The 19258-nt window shown below is 38.9% G+C and overlaps 1 long non-coding RNA gene across 1 annotated transcript; it reads left to right on the top strand.

Moving 5' to 3' along the window:
- The first annotated feature begins 656 nt into the window (after positions 1-656).
- On the top strand, positions 657-18735 carry LOC118780111. The gene is made up of 4 exons (XR_005005065.1): positions 657-755; positions 14910-15458; positions 15604-15694; positions 15920-18735. It is a non-coding gene; the product is annotated as an uncharacterized LOC118780111 (long non-coding RNA).
- The last annotated feature ends 523 nt before the right edge of the window (positions 18736-19258 follow it).

Genomic DNA, 19258 nt, shown 5'->3' with positions numbered 1-19258 from the left:
CCACCATTCAGAGCAAAATGGCTTTGGGTTGAACACATGCATTTGTTCTGTGTGTTTCTTTTGGAGATAATGTGTGTTAGTTAGAATGTTTTTTACATTCTGAAATAAAATGATTTCATTTAGGTTTTGCTACTTTGCTGCTACCCTGGTATTTTTCACATGCTTGAACACATGTGCAATGTGCACATGTGCAATTAACAACATCCCTGTCGCTTGATGGCAACTCTTTATCAGACCCTGCCTTTGACTAACCCTGCCTTCGACTAACCCACCATAAATGCAGAGTACCTATAAGGATTGCAATTTACTGTTACCAAACATATGTTGATTTTTTCAAAACTGTAGTCATATAACATGTTTTACAGTGGTAGTGGCCTATTAATCTTGATTCTGGAGAATACCTGCAGTGCTTTACTGAGAAAGAGTGAGGTGTTTTTTAAGTGTCAGTCATTGACGTCCTCTTTACAGTATTTTTGCCTGCATAGCAGTTTACCAGTCATTACATTATTGGCATTTAGTAGACGCCTTTATCCAGAGCAATTTACATGAGTTACAGTTTTTCACAATGTTATCCATTTAAACAGCTGGATATTTACTGAGGCAACTGTGGGTTAAGTACCTTGCCCAAGGGTACAGCAGCAGTGCCCCAGCAGGGCATTGAACCAGCAACCTTTCAGTTACAAGTCCTGCTCCTTAACCACTATGCTACACAGCTGCCTCACTGCCTGCACCATGTATTCTGGCTTTCTGTACAGGTGAGCTTTTAAATTGACTGTACTTTCAAATAAATATGGATCTGGATGTGACATTTCTTGAACATTATCTGCCCTGTAAAAGAAATTGATTATTAGAGGTATGTTTGTGCAAATAGAAAGGCATAAGTAATTTTTTTCTTTTTCTCATTTCAATTCCCTTGTGTCCTTTAAACAAACTACCTAGACAAATCTCTAGCCAGCTGAACTGATTATAACTGTTTAGCAGTTCAATTGACTGTTTTGTGGCCTTATGGAACTGACAATTGAATGGAATAATTAGGTTGATAGTCAAGCCATGTATGAGATACTTATTCAATTAACAGTCAACAATTTAAGTCTAGTTAATAGAGAAACAAGCAAACCTAAACAAAAGTGGGGTACACTGATCTGGAAAGATGATAAAAGAACATTAGATTAATCATATGTACTGTATATGCCTAGATGGATGAATTAAATAACTAAATAATTAAACACTAATGACCCATATCAATATGATTTGTAGGTAAATACACTGATTGTATTTATTGAGCTGTGCTTCCATCTCTGTACTGAGCTTTTTATAAATTCTTCACAGTACCCTCTGTGTGCTGTTAGTTTTGGCAGCTCCAGGGGCTTTTTATCATGGTTTGCCCCTCTCAGAAATATTAACTCATATTTTATTCACTTTATCACAACTGTCAGATGGGAAAGGAGAGTTGTGTGGTTTATATCACATCAGCTGATGAAATTCTATTTATGTAAATAAAACCAGAATTTAAAAAAAATTCATATAAATTTTTCACAGCGGACAATATCAAATAAGAAATTAAAATACCATAAGTTAAAAAATTTGGAGGGGAATCCTGTGTGTTTATTATATCTCATAGAGCAAATACGACAGGGTTTAGGATGCATTTGACTTGGGGCCTTTTTTAAATTTTAAAAATATAAAAAATGCCTTTTATGTCACATTTTACTCATTTATTTTCCCCCACAAAATCAGAACTGTTATAAATGCTGGACTATTATAAACACAGATTTATGTCATCAGTTTTTCTCAAGTTTTATTTTCACATCCCTACCAACTTATATCCATTGTCAAGTCAGTAAAGTAAAGTTAAATATGTCATGAATACACCTTGAAAATGTACTGTAATGCAATTGTCTTGAATAGAACTGATTCCATATTGTAAATGAGTAAGTTTGTAGTGTGCACTCTCTGGCAACCACTAAAACATGTTGTAAAAAAATTCTTCACCATGAGTGTTTTGAAATGAAGCTTTCTAGAGCAGTTCGCACTGTAAATTGAATTAACTCCCAAAGTCCCAATTTAGCATTTTTTATTTCCTTTAGAAAAATATTTCTCGTATTTTTGTTGACCAGTTGTACAGAGCAGTAATTCTGACAACCCCCTTAGGATGTGTTAAATTATAGTCCTCCATGGTTAAGTGTTTTCATAAACTCTGAATTAGCTGCCTTTTTTTTTTACCTGACACCAATAAAGGTTTGTTGGTGCAAGATGGACATGTCAGACAAATTAGATATTTTGTCACAGCCACTGATGGACTCATAAGGACAGGTGACATAAGATAAGCCATCTTCATTTACCCACTATTTCATATACAGAAAAATGATAGATTACAGAGATATTTATATAACAGTACATGAAAAGCAATACATGTATGGCCTATATACGTACTGTACTTGGATGCAAGTCAGAATCCCTTAGGATTTTGGTAATATTTAAAAAACTCAGATAAGATCACATTTTTTGCTTGTTTTCTTGTGTCTCCTCCTTTTAATTTTAAACCTCATGTGGGGAATGTTTTTGGAAACCAGCCACTACTAAAATAGAATACAATGCATCTGATAATGGTATGTAACAAAGTTCAAGTATATTTTTTCCAGATCAAACAAAATAATGAAGTAAATTAATTAAGCATTTAAGCAGGGGTAGGGTTTAAAGAAGTACCTGTGTGCTGCTCAGTTTTAAACTTTAAACTAAACAATCATACAGAAACTGTTATTTATCTACAGTGATATGAAATCATTTCCCCAGTCCCCAGCCTGGACCCTGAGCCATAAACGGCCCACATCCAATGACACCGCATCACGTTACTTTGCCATAATTCACAGAGAAGCCATTGAGTGCAAATTAAAATGCCTTCATTAGGCTTTTCCTGTAATGTGTTGCAGACGAGGCTGTCACCCCCCGGTCCCTAATCAGCAGTAAATATACTCCACTGTGACGTGCTATTTCTTCGCGTGACTGAGAGGAGATGTGGGGTGTCTGAAACAGATGTGACAGAAACACACTGGTGCTGGATGGGAGATAATCTGAGGGGTGTCATGCATCAGCCTACGAATGTTATGCCCTTGAGCTCATGTTTGCTTAACTGGAGTGTGCAATGTGCTATTTGTTTCTCAAACAGTTACACCAAAGTACTGTACCCCCTACTTTGGCCCAAAGAGGACTTTGATATATTCGCTGATGAGGTGTCTAGGGGGCAGAGGGTCTTGGTGTTCAGACCAATCCCTGTACCTGCCCTAAAAACCACATATTTGCATTAACTCTGCAATTCTGATGTGGAAAAACACAATATAATCAACTGTGAATACTGTAAATTAATTTGAAAAAATGTTGTTGAAGTGTTGTTTGCAGGCAAACATTGCCTTCTGAGACACTTCAGATGTCAGACACAGTCATTTCATGTTCATGCTGTCTATGCTGTTTTCTCTTCCTTTCATTAAATGGTTTTAATTTGTTTGCAAACACAATAGTTTCATAATTAATTTCGATATGAATTATAAAAAATTACGACTTCAACTGCCTAATTAAAAACTTTTCCTTTTTGACCTTCAACACACTAGACGGTGAAATAAAAGGTGAAAATGAGCAACTAAACCACTCAAAACCATGAAATGTAGTGGAGCACTGGAGCTCATGAGCTCCAGGACTGGGTACCTTACATTGGCTGTACACATCAGTACTGCTGATAACCTTAGACTCTCCTGAGATGACTTATTATGATATAGTTAAACTGTGCCAGACTTCTTTTCAGTACACCGACATAGCTTATAAAAATTCTAGACTAGAACTGTTTTAAGTATACTGAATTTAAAAGTGTTAAGATCGTTGTGTATTGACCCGTGCCGCTGACTCTTAACCTCCTTGTTTTAATTAATGCGGTAGTTTAAACGGTGTTGTACTTTTCAAGTACTCTAATATAATTCTCACGTTGTTAATACTTCTCCTTCGCGTAACCCTTCCTCAAGGGTTTCCAAAAGTGTGTTTAGCAGAAGTTCTTGTCTGATTAGATAGGTGCTTTCTACTGCATGTTGACCTTCCCTCTTTACATTAAATTACATGCATTTAGCAGACCATCTTATCCAGAACGACTTTCATCACAATGGAACATAAGTGTATCCATTCAATTTAAACGAGCAACACTGTCACAGAGGCTCAGAGCTCACCCAGAACAGTGAGCGTGCGTGAGCATAACACTATTCAAGCCCTACCACAAGTTAACTTGTGCACTGACAAAAGGCAAGTATACTACGATACAATAGTTAAAAGATAGATTAAATAGATAAATTCGTAATACATCATAACACTACACATGAAATTAACATCAAATGCAAGAAGTAGCAGGTGTTAGGGGTGGAATAGAAGCGGAACCGAGATGCAGGCTGAAGAGGTGTGTCTTCAGTCTGCGTCGGAAGATGGCCAGTGATTCCGCAGTCCTAACCCCCGTGGGGAGTTCATTCCACCACCGGGGGACCAGTACAGACAGAAGAGCGCCCCCGTCAGGTAGGGACAGTCAGTTGCCCCATGGATGCAGAGCGCAGCGATCCTGAGGGAACATAGGGTTTGAATAGTAAAAACTCAGTACAGTATGGTTATCCCGAGTAGATGATGCAGCTAGAACTCGAGTTAAGCGAGACGTGACAGGTGTTGACTGCAGAATCAATAGGAGAGGGAGGGAGCTCTGTCTCCTTCTGATTATGCCATCTGGTTCAGTAACAGAGCCTGATTCCAGTCCCTCGGCTGTTCCCCCACCCTTGCTGACGCACGGGTCGTGCTTTCCTAGTGAGCGGTGCTCGAAAACACGCGCTTGCTATGGAGTCTTGGAAAATCTTTTTCAGGGCCATTCTCACGGCGCCGAGATATGCAGCAGGTGCAGCCTCCACCATAAAGAAAACAACTGGATACGGCTAAACCACCACTTAATCATCGGCGCATTGTCATGAGGAGGACCTCTCAGCAGCAAACGCGTATTTGTCTTGCAAAATGTTCAGAAGGATACGAACGTAATCCCCCATACTTCCATGGAAGACAATGATTAAGTTCGTATAGTTTCACAGCAGGTCACAGAGGTGATGTTTCACAAACTGCTGTTTGCGACTCATTTTGAAACTCAGGCGAGGAGATTGTGTTTGTGGTGCGTGCATTTATCCTCGTTAGTCTGTGCGAGTACAGTATTGTTACTTAACCATGACCAGCACATCTGGACGTCTCTGACCTTGGGAGAAATGAATGCACTGTGCCAGTGTATGTAGCAACGCTTTTACAGTAATAACACAGAAAAATAAATACATGTCATGTACTAAGTGGAATGAATAACTGTACTTTACTTTAATATCCATTTTAGACAAAAAAATATATAAACGAATATATCCATGGCCGTAAAAAATAACATGGCACTATATTCTTTCTGGGAAAGATGAAAATGATTACATCTGTATAAAGTATAAAAATTATCTATATCCTATATTATCTTTATACTCTTTAAATGAAATATCTTTAAATGAGAGTACTATGTGGTATGCTGTACATACAAGATCTACATTTGGTTGTTGCTGCTTCCACTTAAAATGATCCTAATTGCATCAGAATGGATAAATATTAAGTGTTTTTACTACAGCGTCACTTAAGCAGCCACTTTTTTAGCAGTACTCAGCATTTTTGCAGAGATGACTTTGCAAGACTGGTGAGCTGGCAGTGTAGATGTCGTAACTGGAGCTGGTGACCCAGCTTCCTGGTGTCTCAGGAGCCTGGTGTCCACGCGCCTTCCCAGGACCAGCCCTGGTTCCACCCTTTCATGAGAACTGGTCAAACGGATCTGTTCCCTTCATATGATACACTATCTCCTGTGAAACCCAGCTGGGGGCGCACTGAGTCACAGCTGTGGACAAGAGAACCTTCATAAAACTCTTCATAAAAATGTACAGGAATAGCCTGAAATGTTACCTAAGTGCTAAAAGGAGCACCTAGACTGAAACTCCCACTCTTCAAAGAAGAGTCATTGCTTTATACTTTCCTTAATGAGGGCCATGGAATTTTCCATTACAACAGCTTAGGCCATGATAGCAGTTATGTTTTATGGTCTAGCTTTCTGGAATTTTAATTACAAGGCTTTTTTTCCCTCTTTGGAGAGAAGGCATTTAATGATAAATATGCAACACAAATGATCAGACTGGATCATAATGTCACTACATCCAAAGTTATCTTCATAAACCACTCTATATATTTCCTTTTTGCAGCTAAATCTCCATTGATTGAAATTAAATAAATAAGATTCTTACAAACCTTTGAATTTCAAGGAATTTGTTAAACTGTTGTATATGTTAAACTTATGATACAATGAAATATTCACCTTAAATGGAGGATACCATAATTAGTGGAGCTCAGAAGAAAATGTTTCCATGCCATTTAACACCTGACAATGTCAGTAAATATAATGGTACCTCGAAGAAATCACAAGTTTTCGAGTAGATTGCTAGATGATTTTCTAAGTTTTATTATTAGATGAGTTATTAGATGAATCAAGTGCTATGCTAGACAATGGACAAGACCAGTGATGCTCCTGAAACAAAGTGGCTGACATAGATACACTCCAGTATGGAGATTAACCCTCTCTGCCCTGAGGCAGAGAGAGGGGTTTGGCATATAATCTCAATACATGAAGCAGAATGTAACTGTGAGGTGAGGGCTAGCCTTTTCAATCCATAAAGTGTGGCACGCAGGTCAAGTAGTGAATCGGGAATTCAGAAAGGCTCGTTTTGCTTAACGCATTTTCCCCATCATACTAAAAAATAATTTCCCAGAATAATTTACTGAGATACATGCCTTTCTACTGTCATGTTGCTATCCGCTCAGCACAGCACACAGAGATTTCATTTCCTAAAGTTTACGTCACTCACAAGTGCACTGTAAAATGGCTGAGTTGCAAAGCCTCATATATCAAAATTCAATATTGCTGACATCTTTTTTTTTGGGTGGACTAAATGAATCGCCGCTCTTGTGCTGGAGAAACATGCTGAGCCTGGATGACATGTGAACAACGGGTGCACTTGGACTAGCTGTGCCTAGTCCGATGGCCGCAATAGGATCTCTCTGAACAGAACCAACTCTCAAAAGTCACCACCCTGCTTGCAGCACTTAATGATAGAGGACATAGTTAGTAGGACCCCGTTGCTGTTACCAGCAGGCATCTTGGTCACACTTTATGGAAGCTTTTATGGTGAACATGTTCACCTGTTTGTGGCAACGACCCTCAGTCCAGTGGTTAAACTGGACAGTGTGATGTAGGAGCCATCGGGAAATGATGTAATACGCCTGACGGTGCGAAGATGGGTCATTGTCTGTTGCCTGGGATTTTCTATTTGTTCCTGCTGCATTGCTGGTCACGCCAAGGTGAAGGGGGGAGCGAGTGCGTTTGGCACGCAGCGCTGTCTCTCTTTGTGGGCTGAGTGCACGGTCAGGTTCGGAAAGAATTAGCAATGACAGTGGCCGAGAACCCTTTTCCGCCCCGGATCAATCACAGACGCCAGAGGTCAGCTCGATGAGACAGTGTTATCTCTTAGCAAGGGGGCGCTTCCCACAGCTCTCTCCACCAGGCAGCCCAGCTGTTTCCTACACCAGACCAGGAAATTACTCACACCGATGCTGGGCTCACGGTGCTACAGCAGAACCGCCTGTATGCTACAGCAAGGCAAGCTGTCAAAATACTGGTGCTTTTTCATCCTGCTGGGTAGTGCCAGTAATCCGTTATGATTGAGGAGCTTCAAGCTATTTCAAAGTGAGGTCGATCAGCTCGTGGGGAGATCAAAGAAAATAATGAGGACAGTAATGTCTTCCATTTGCCTAAACTGTCATTACATTTACCCTTTTTATGTAGATTAGACCTGTATCTGTATAATGTATGTTGTTGTTACAGCACAGTACTGAACATTAGTCATTATTACTGACAGGGATAAAATACCTCAGTAGGTTTATACAGTGAATTTGTGGATTCTGACAAATATAGAGCATATATGCACAATGTAAAGTAAAGTAATTCTACATATTCAAGTCTACATTGATCCTATCACTCTACATTGATAAGAGTGATAGGATTATTAAAATAATTCCAAATGATGGTTATCAACAGTAGCAAAAATTTTAAAGTAATTTAACAACACGGCAACAAAACAGTATTCCAAGGTTATATGGAATTGGTTGGACGACAAAGATCTGATTAATTCGAATCAGTCTGCATAAGTTACATGGAAGCAGATTGATACCTTCAACAATATTTACAGAATTACGCAAGAGCAATTATAAAATCACAGGAAGCTGACGACATTGGATTTAGTAAAACTGACAGCTGTTTTCCGATCATTAAAGCGACTGCTTCCAGCTCAGAGGCCTTTGTGCTTAGCACTTGAGATTATTCTGTTGTGTATTTTGACAGATGGAGGACTTTTTATTGTCTCACAGCAGCAACAAATGAAAAAAGAAAAGCAAATGCAATCGTCTTTCAGGCCAATCTTCCAATATTTCCTAATCTATCCTCTGCGGGGAAAACGCTACAGTGGCTCTGATGTATGCAAGGAGTTCTTCAGGGAACCCAGGCCATTACTCTTCAGTGATGACATCATCACCTGCCATGAGTTTCTTGCTTTATAAAACCATGACAACCAGGAGAGTTCATCTTGGAGGGACTAATTAATATAGGAGCTAAGGAAGAGGATGCTATGGTACTTTTTCATTTATTTTGTTAATCTAGTTTTGTGAGTGTATGTAAAAAATTTTAAGGGTTTCAGAGGGCTATGTCAAGCAAGCAGACGGCATAGAACAGAGATGCATGATGAAATGGTTATAGACAACAAAAACAGTGCTGGAATATTTACGTGACATTAAGAGACATAAGAACCACGTACATGTCCCTTTACCATCTTTTCTGATGGTTTACTGAGATTGGCAATAGCATAGCAAATTCATACAGTATTTCAACACCAAGCCAGATTTAGTGGCATTCTTTTGTTTCCCAAGCCGAACAGGAACACTTTCCACATTTTTCACCCTGTGGTAAACCCTTACCCAACCAATTCCTCCCCTTGATTTCACCCATTATCATTATTATTATTATTATATAAACAATACGTGCCTATTTGTATTTGAGCTGTACATGTATGCATTTAAAAAACATGTCCTCTTGTTCAGGGCTTCAACTGGTGGCTTAGGCTATTCTCGCAAGCCAGCCGCTGGTTACAGTACCAAGTCTCAGTGATATTTATTCCTGTTTCATGTTTTCATGCATTTCTCTAAAACCAGACTGTGTCACAGCCATAAAAACAGGTTTAATTACAAAATGCATGCTTCAGTTCCTCTTTTTTATTAGCTTATATATGTGAACAATTTTCTGAGCGGAAAACACATTACAACAATCCTGAAATCTGCAATCTACGATGGTCTTGGAATTGCTAGCTAATGACCACATGGTAAAGTTGTTCATTGTTAACCGGTGGAAGGTTATATTGCAGAAATGTTCACGTGAAGTTTAAGCAATTCTGGGAGATGTCTGTTTGCCAGTCTCTTGTGGTAGCATCACAAAGCCCCAGTAACTGCACGAAGATTTGAAATTTCAACATCATATGAGATGTGATGCTGTGATCTGTGATTATTTTGTTATGTTCAGACTCAGATATTAAGTGTTTAAATATTCCAATGACACCGTTGAGACCCCATCTGTGACACTGTCTCTCATAAAAATATCTTCAGTTACAAATCCTTGCTTCTATTCTTTCTTTTATTAGTTTGTGTATGTTTTTCTGAGCAAAAAATTGCCTTGGAGTCCAAGATTGTTAACTAATGATTTAAGGACTGAAATGTGTTTGAAAGTTACCCCTGTGGGAATGGGAGGTGTCCCTGTCCCCAATCAGTTATGTAAAACAGAAAAAAAACAGAGATGGGTTTAGTCCATGAGAATTAAACTGGTTTTAGTATTACTTTTCTTACCCTTTTTATTTTAAAAGTTTTATACAGAATCATAAAAGGATGAGTTCCAGCTGTTAAGTAATAAAGTGCTGGAACTGGAACATCACAAAAGCAGCACGAGATGGTATGAGCTATTGGCTCACAACTTCAAACAGCTTGGCAGTTACAAATAAAGCCTGTAAAATTGAAAAAGTGAAATTAAATTAAAATTAAAGACCTTTTGAGAACAATTGCATTTTTATTGACCATCACAGACACCCACCAGGGTTTCCTAAAGATTAGTTTTGAGACTTTTGGCTATATTTACAACAAACTGGAAAGAAATAGAAAAATAAAAATTATTTAAAGTCTAAAAACATAATATGAAGGAATTGGTTTTTGAGAAACATTTTTTTACAAACATGAATCTGTTGTCATAGCAGTTTGTATACCCTGTACAACACATGTAAAATAAGGTCATCTGTTTTAGATGGATGAAAGATTCAGCAAATCAGCTATTTTATGATTTTCATTGGTTTGTCCAATTCCTGTGTCCTGGGAGTCAGGTCTGGCCCAGATACTTTCCATGGAAGATGTAACCTGTACAGTGCAAAAGAGATAGAGGCAAAACCCCCTGAAGTCTGATGACAAAACACCAAACAATTAATAATGATCCTTCCTAAAAGGTAAAAATGTACTGCCATTTAACCCAGCTGCTCCAATAAGGGCCATTTTGGCATGGAGACAACAGGAGTCATCTTTAATTTTATCTAGACCTCCGAGTTTTTAGACTTGTCAGGAAAATGCAGGTGTTTTCTATTTCCCATTTTGCTGAGTGAGCTGCTGCAAAATTCTCTATGTCATTAAATGGTTTGAGAGATTAATGGATCTGTGGATAAAAAGTTCAGAATTTAATTATGTACATTTTCCTTTATTGTATTTTGCTTCTCATGTATTAAAGTGGTGCTTTTACCAAGATATAGAGGCAAAGTGAAAGATTTCAGTTCATACTACATTTACTCACCATAAATAACAGAAGTGATTTGACAATAACATGACATATTACCATCTGAAGGTCACATATAATATGGATTATCATGTTCTAAAGGTCTTTAAGTTTTGTCTTAAGTCTTCTAACACTGCTAAGTGCTTTTCAGCACTTCAAAGGTATGCACATTATGTTTTATATGCACGCCCTGTTTGCATTCATTTTGATTTTGACTGCAAAGAAATGCGTTTTACGTATACATTGTGAGACCAGAGCTCGGTGTGGGATTTAAGAAACTGAGCAGGTCTCAGTGTGTGATAATGTTGCTGTGCCAGCATGGAAACTCACAATGCCAATATGATTCTTGGAAATTGTCACCGTATTCAAGCTATTCAAGGTTACTCAAATTGCCTTTCTAAATTCATCTGCCGCGTTGTGTTGAAGTATAAAACTATATGCAAATAATCAAAGTTTTAACGAATAAATACATATGCCACTGCTGTGCACCACTTTCAAACAATAATACAGTTAGGAATGTAATGTAATGCACCTTCTGTTAATGCAATGCACCCACAGTAAAATAATGGCAAATGTACTCATAGCTGTCCATGCTTGGAAGAGGATAAGACCTCTGAGCCTGCCTGGAAACACCTTCTACCTGGATATGTTAATCAGGATGCTCATACAGATTTCTAAGACTTAAGGACTGTTGCCCACAGTTTTTTTTTCTTTTAGCTTCTTTCAGAACATTATGATTGCAGAACTTAATGACAATTAGTGTATTTTTCGTGTGAGACATTTTGATATTCAAGGATCTGAAGGTCAATGCTGAATGATTCAGAACCTAAGTGACTAAAAGACAGATGTCATTTCTGAGTTTCCATCCCTCATGTTACTCTCCCACAGAGAAGCCTTAGCTCTTGGAAGGAACTGGGCAGAAATGCAGTTATCCACTGGTGGGGATTGTGGATTGCAATCAGATACTACCCAGGGAACCTGAAGCCAGGAATTCACTTAATGTCCCCTTGTCCTGTCAGCAATACAAGCATTACCAATACCAAACACCCCCACTCCTGGATGACACAGGACAATGGAGTGAGGGAGAAAGACAGGTAGACAGAAAGAGACAGAGTCCTTAGCCAGGTTTTTTTGCACTTTACCGCAAAGATATTGTGCTGTCTTTAGGATATGAGCATATATTTATTATTTCAAAGCATATTACATATCCTACATAATGTAGTGTAGCCAAACGTATATGTCTTTTACATGGTTAAGGAGAAAGTAGCTATATGATTAATAACTTCATAGAATCTCATTGACCTCTCTTCTGTCTTACATTAAAAGTGCATAAGGCATAAAAAAATCCAAAAACTAAAATGTGAACATTACACATGTGCAGTGAACACACATACATTGCAGATGTTAATGCCACTGTCAAAGACATTGCCACAGAGTGGTTTACAAGCGGGTTGCAGAAATAAGACTGTACAACAGATACACAGCATGGAATGGCTGTGTTGTTGGAGTCCACGCATGTTGTGTTGTTAGGCAAAGCATGGGAAAATGAATTCACGTTTGTTGAACGATAGCTACAGCCTGAGAGAAATTCTTGCTGGCACCAGCGTGTGCTGTCTGTAATGACTGATTTCCCAGCTGCAATGATCTGACAAAATTGTTGCACTGTTATGTTTTACCAGTAACCTGTGTGTTGTCCCATAGGAGTCTGTTTGAATCAATTTTTTAATCGTTTGGCCCAGCCAACAGTGCCTCAGCATCCTGATTTGTACTTTGACTCCATGTGACTCATTAAGTCAACATTTCATGTTAATGAAGACTATTTTCTAGAGGCCGTCCAACTCCTTGTATCGCAAGCAGTGAGCTGAAAATGCCCTGTTGAGTAAAAACTATGTATGTCCACATTTGAAGAGAATAAATTTCTGCTCCTCAGATCCATATATTCACAACACTCATGTTGGGCAAAACCATTCATGCTAAAATATAGTTTTGTCTGTTTTTCAAGTGGAAAAATATATATATAAACTGTGGTTTTCTATAAGTGAGCAAAAACTAACAAGCAATAACATAAGTTAGTTTTTAGTTAAGTGTAAATGAGTTACAATGTAACACTGTGCACGTACATAGAAACTGCATAATACTTACTCTGTTAATAGGCTGTAATTATATATGTAGCTTGGTACATTGGAGAGGTCAAGTGAGATTGTGCCAGGAAAAGCTGCATTAAAATTGCTGCATTTTGTTTGATGTAACATATACTTTACTCTCACTGGCTATGTTCAGTTCTATATGGAGTGCACAATTTTGGCTCAAGGTCAATCAATGTGGTAGTTTGTATTTTAATTTCCACAGGTGTACAGTACCTGACCCCAGGACCACTGCCCTAACCCTCCTCTGTAAAACTACATGCTAACTGTTGTGCGCGTGTGTGTGTGTGTGTGTATGTATGTGCACATGAGTGTGCATGGATTCTATTTTTGTGTCTATCACAGTTTTATGCACAGCAGTATGTTTGATGCTGCTTAAATCTTCACCAGTCTGGGTATAGCTGGTTATAGTGCTGTGCATTGTCACATGGATGTGGATATATCATTCATTGCAGTACAACCATAGTGGAATACAAATAGCAGTTTAAGAATCTTCAGTACCATTTCTACAAGTTTTGCAATATTTTTGGCAGCAATGTAAGATATTTTCATCTGGCACATTTTACCACCAGATGCACAATTCAGTATAGATTACAGATCCTTATTATGCTGTGGTATGTGCAATCAAAATGTGTGTGTCCTAGAAAGGAATGTGCAAGATACAGATGTTGTCTGTAAGAATTTAGGCCCACATAGTGTGCATAAGCTAGCAAACGTATTTCCATAAAATACAAATAAACACAGTCATTTTCAGCATGTTGTGTATTCTTTTATATTTATATTTATTTCACTCTATATTATATTAATAATTACCAACATGAACTATACAATATCATTGACTCCCTTTTATGACATCCTGTAAAGGATGTCATTATAGAGGAATGCATTGATTTTAATTTTATTGATATTAAATGTTTTACAGTAAATATGAACCACATGTTCATTAAAAACAGTTTTATGTACTTTGTATAGTTGAACTGTAACACAGACAGAGAATGCATTTGTCATAATTCTTGATGGCTTACACATGTTTTAATGAACTGGGATAGATTACGGAAAGATAAAGAAAATCTTTGAACTCCTTCTGCCATTTGTATTTTTCATTTGACCAGAATTTGTGCAATAAGAACAATCACATGCGATTCCATGTGATATGACGTTATTGCCGGCTCTGGAATTTACTGTTGGCACAGTTATTAAATTAGGATACATTTTAAGTTTTACCATGTGACTGTATGCAAGATGAAGATTCTGTGCTGTACATACATGGAGGTGAAATCCATGACATTCAGTGAGTCTGAGGATGGATACCAAGCCCCGACTTGTCTCATATCTTGAAATTCCTTCATTAAAGATACAAAATAATTATTTAAAAACATACTTTATAGTGTTATACAGAAGCATTGACCCCAGAGTGTTCTGCTGCAGAGGGCGCATTTACTGTAAAAAGGGAATAGCTGAAATTTTTTGGAACCTTTAATAAATTTCAACTGCACCTATTCAGTCATGCAGGTCTGCTTGTGTTATTATAGGGGCCATTTTCCATGTCACACCTGCTTCCAAATCCTGCTTTTTTTTTTTGAATAGACATGGAATACAGAAATGATCACAAGTTCATTTCACTCCCATTCCTGAGCAAAATGAGCATCTATGAGTGTGTTGGTATCACTCCCAGTTCTGCGACGTTTTACTCCCCATTGTAGAGCTATTAGGGAACACATCAATATTTAAAATGAATTTCAAGTGTAATGTTTCACGTAAGCATTAATCATTTGTGATTGCAGGTGTTTCACACTGGATGAAGTAATGCCAGGAACAATCAATTCATTGACTGAAGGAAGGATGTGACATTGAGTCAAAACAAGCAAATATTACAAGACTAATTTAAGAAAAATAATATAAAAAACCATGAAACCACTCAAAACCTGATCAGGACAAATCGAACTGAGACTTGACACAGGGGCATTCTCAGATGTTGACATCATCAGAACAGGACGGTTGCCCTTCCTTTCCCGATTCATTAGGCTGAAAGGAGAGAGGCTGAGCCGTTTCCCATCGCAGAGGGGTGGGGCCTTTGGCTGCCGCCGCCTCCTTCCCACCGCTGTCTGTACATTAATTGACCTGACGATGGATTGACGACGTGTGATGACCGTGCTTCTCTCTCCAGACCTCTCCCGTCTGACTCGGAGGAGAGACCAGACAGGAAACCTTGAAAATCTGTGCTGCCGTCTCCAAATGAGCGTAACAACCCCGTCTCCTTAGCAACATGTGCCCACATCACTGTTGTTGGAAAAGTGCATGTGGCATGGGTGGCTGGTGAGGTACAGATAGAGGTAGGGAGTTTACCTTTATCTGAGCATGCTGCTGGACTGCTTTTGGTTGTTTTGCATGATTCAGAATGAATACCCATTTCAAATCATGATCACCTTCTGATCAGCAACTCACATTCTGTTTTTCAAATTTTTCCCTTGATTTCAGACAATGTGGTGGCCCTTTGAGAAAGTCGAGAAAAGAGTGGCTTCATGTTGGAGCTTGCTGTAGCTATAGCCTTCATTTTTTGTCACAGTTGGTAAGGCTGTGGTTTTCAGTACAATTCCTCATACACTATTACACCCAAAATTTCATGTTGGTTTAATGTCACATTTTACTGGAACATAACAGCCAAATGTTCTCAGAAATGTTCTTGCTGCATGTACGTGTACCTAAAAGTTTCAACATCAATCATCAATAACTACTAAATGGGTGCTTTCTCTTTTGGCCTTTCCCACACTAAATCCATTCCTTTTTTTGACAGACCTGCAATCAATGTTTTGGCGCACCTGGACAAGCAACGGCCTTGATAAAGAAAAATTATGTAATTATACACTTCTGCTTGTTCCCAGAGCAGCTTAACCCAGTGAAACCCATGTCAGGATCAAGCAGAGGCACTTTGCGGAGATGTAAAACGACGCGTGTTGCTTTAGTCCCCTCCCGGTAAGCGTTTCGCTCAGCTCGCAGCAGGAGAGGATGGTAGTGATGATGGTGAACAGCTGTTCCTCATTGGGCCTCCCCGCTGCCTGTGTACTAAGCTGCAGAACATGTGCATTGTGGTCACTCTCTCTAGCAGCCTGCCACCTGCCAGCAGTTTATTAAAGCGGTATATTACAAATCAACAGCCCTAAGTAGTTTTTCGTGCAAGTCTAGACATCTCGCCCATTGGTGGATCCATGCTCTGAGAGCAATTAGAGTCTGAAACGGAAGCAGAGGAGTACTGAAGAGTGGTTTTGAAACTTAGAGACCTGAGGTTATTGACTTTCATTTTTCTTAAATGGAACAGCTCCAAGGATATATTCCTGTCTTCAAGTCTTAGACTCCAGTTCCAGTTCTGCACGGATTTCTGCTCTGCGTATCATTGTAGGTGTTCGTGCAATGGTAGACAATTGCGCAGATTAAAACAAGGAGAATGTTTGTCCATTTAGTCTGAGGGAATCATACAGACAGCGATGTGTGCATCCAAACTTTCATTGTCATTCTCCGAGTTTCCTCTTAGTAGCTGTGATATATAAGCTCTTTAACAACATGAAAGCTGCAGGCTTCAGAGTTAGCTATCATTGGCAATGGATTTGTGCTTGAGTTCATTTAAAGATACAGTATATGGAAACCAGCTTCTTTAAGTAACTGGGGTATACTGAAAGGAGCAGTGATAGATATCTGTTATATGAGAAAAGGAGCAAGTATATGTAGCTGAGGTGTATGGAAAGGACTAGGTATAGGTAGTTGAGGTATATGGAAAGCAATGGGCACAGTAACCTCCTCGCTTTGTAAATCTGTGAGAAACAGAACAGTGTTTGCTTGCGTTACTAGACAGCAAACATGGGCCTTGCCAAATTACTTCTATTTAGAGCCATTTATCACTGTCTAAACAGAAATGAGAGGCAATAAGGTAATGCTCAAGACAACACACAGACACATTGGACGATGTCTTTAAAGCCAGTATTCTCGCACACAGATTATGAGAGATTTCAACAAGATCTCAACATGAGGAGACGTTCACATCTATTCTGGCCATGGGCAGCGCGTATGTGTGTGTATACGCGTGCATGTATGTGTGTGAGAGTGTGTGTCCACCTCTCTTTTATTCTGAAAGAGGAACACTGCTGGAGCTTCTGGTCATGGCAACATCTGTTGCGATTGTGTTTCCTTCTCAGCTCACAGTTCACCCCACAGCCCCACTAACACCTTAGATTAAGACCTCTGCCTTTGCTAAAGCTCTGTATCTCGCCGCTTCAGCGTTCAGGAAAAACATGGACTGGCTCTGCAACCTGCCCCTGCCCCTATCGCTCTCCCCTGCATGACATGGTGTTGCTGTTGGCAAGCTGAGGCCGGATCTCTTCCAAGTCTTACTGTGGGGGCGATGCTTTTCAGATCTTTCAAAGAAAATATTTTGAGAGCCGAAAAAAGGGGCATGGTGTCACCTGCGAGAGGGCAGAAACAGTGTGTCTCTTTAACTCAGTGAAAGCACTGAGGATAAAACTGAACTTGCCCCTCACTGGCTTCACACGACTGTGTTTTTTTTTTTTTTAGATCCATTTCCAGATTGATTGACAAAATAGCACCAACATATTGATCAAGACAGTATGCTGAAAATTTTGAACCTTTAGTCTCATCTTTAAAAAAAAAAACACAGAGCTGAATATTGATCTTTTTATGAGCGTAGTTTCATAAATTCTTCTACACACCTATGGTTTTAAACTTTCGGCTGAACAAAGGGTGCAGTCCACGTCCATGAAAACTGTATATTTCTTTTGGATCTGCTGTCACAATTTTGGCAGAGGATAGAAGCACTGATGGGCAATTCCTGTGTAACTAACTTGTACACTGATTAAGACAATTTCACTGATGAAGGACCTTGTATGAATACAGATTGATTGACCGCAGAACAAGACTGAATCCCAGTATTTTAATCCCTTGGAGAAAAAAGCTGTCAAAAGTCATTTCTGTCAACAAACACCTTGCATAGCAAAATCATAAGATTTTATGTAAGCTTCAGGCCATGCCTTGGTTAAAAACAGCCTTGGCTTGATTACTTTCCCTGAAGATCTACAGGATAGGCAATGCTGCACTCAGGCATGGGAGTGGGAGAGATTGTTACATAGCTTTGCTCACTCCATGAAGATTAAAATCCAGGGACATATCAGAGTCTCCCTGAAACACCTGCTTGTCTGCTAATGAAAATCAGATCTTAAAATCACTGAGCAGTATCATACAATCCAGAGGTGTTGCTGGATGTGGTGGTTCCGACATCTATACGCTAACGTGACTCGGTTTGACGTGAGAGGAGGAGAATTCAAGTCCTGGGAATTTTCAAGAGAGAGGTGTTCCATAATGCACACGTTATGCTGAACGGACACTTGTGGACTATTGGAGGGTTCCGAGGCAGAGACATTAAGTATGTATTTGCTCATTGACTTATTTAGAGCTGAATGAGGAGCTAGATTCCCCTAAAGATTCTTCACCAATTTGTAAATAATGTAGACCACGGTATAAGTCTGTAACACTTCGAGTTTGAGGTATCCTTCTAACTTTTGATACACATTAGTATACATTTACATGTATTAACTTGGCAGTTGAGCAAACCATGAAGTGTTTCTGATTCCAAAGTTGGGGGGAGAAAAGGGAAAAAGATATATACTATGAAACCTGTTGATGTTCATATTAATCTTAAATGTCTTGATTCAATTAAAGAATCCCTCTGAACAGAGTGGAAATGGTGTGACGTCATTAATGAACTGTATGTACATTTCAGCTCTCTTTCTTCTACCTCTGATGGAATGCCAGATGTGACGAAAACACTGCACACTGTACCAACACCAGAAATTAAACAGCGGCCTTATTTGGGGCTTTAGCGGATATTGTATCTTGGATCCGGAGTTGTGGTATCTATTATATGATAAAGTTTAAATTACAGCACACTCCTAATATACTTTCACTCTTAATGCAAGGGCCAAATTTTGATTGGAGTCACCTCTGTAAATATCACATCCAGTTAAAAATACAGATAAAGACATAGGGCGATACACATAATGCTTTTAGAGTTCAGAGCGTGGTAAAAATTTACAACAGCTTTAAAAAATTAACCAAAAACACACTTTTC

Source organism: Megalops cyprinoides, chromosome 7 (assembly GCF_013368585.1).
Source record: "Megalops cyprinoides isolate fMegCyp1 chromosome 7, fMegCyp1.pri, whole genome shotgun sequence".
NCBI lineage: Eukaryota > Metazoa > Chordata > Actinopteri > Elopiformes > Megalopidae > Megalops > Megalops cyprinoides.
The sequence above is the reverse complement of the archived record's forward strand: the minus strand, read 5'-3'. Positions and strand labels throughout refer to the sequence as shown.